The 502-nt window shown below is 32.9% G+C and overlaps 1 non-coding gene across 1 annotated transcript; it reads right to left on the minus strand.

Annotated features, from left to right (window-relative positions):
• Positions 1 to 429: 429 nt before the first annotated feature.
• Trnaa-agc (transfer RNA alanine (anticodon AGC)) lies at positions 430 to 502 on the minus strand. The gene has a single exon. It is a non-coding gene; the product is annotated as a tRNA-Ala (tRNA).

The following is a 502-nucleotide window of genomic DNA, read 5'->3' on the forward strand; positions in this document are numbered from 1 at the left end:
CGTGTTTTGCGTGCGCAAATTACGTTAAATCCATAACAAAAGTGTCTATTGTTATAGAGTTATCGAGTGCAAAGGTAGGCCTTGGCTCTTTTGGAAGATCCACGTTAAGTTGGCTTCAATTAGCTTCGCATCAGTAATTACAGAGATAATCATGAAGAAGTAAAATTTCTGTACAACCAACCCTAAAATTGTTGTCCTATTTTAAGGGCTCTAAAGTATATTAAAAATAAAAAAAATATATATATGTTAAAAATCTTAGATATAATGAGGGTTATTGTGCTTAAAACATATTTAATATCTATGAAAATTCAACCTTTTATATATCGAAGGTCACGAACACACAAAAGCATATCCTTTATCCTTTAAAGGATTTTTGGATCTAAAACATCTAAATATTATAACAAAACTATAAAATTATTTAGTTATAATTGGAGATGCGGGGCATCGATCCCCGTACCTCTCACATGCTAAGCGAGCGCTCTACCATCTGAGCTACATCCCC

This window comes from Bactrocera neohumeralis, chromosome 2, assembly GCF_024586455.1.
Source record: "Bactrocera neohumeralis isolate Rockhampton chromosome 2, APGP_CSIRO_Bneo_wtdbg2-racon-allhic-juicebox.fasta_v2, whole genome shotgun sequence".
NCBI lineage: Eukaryota > Metazoa > Arthropoda > Insecta > Diptera > Tephritidae > Bactrocera > Bactrocera neohumeralis.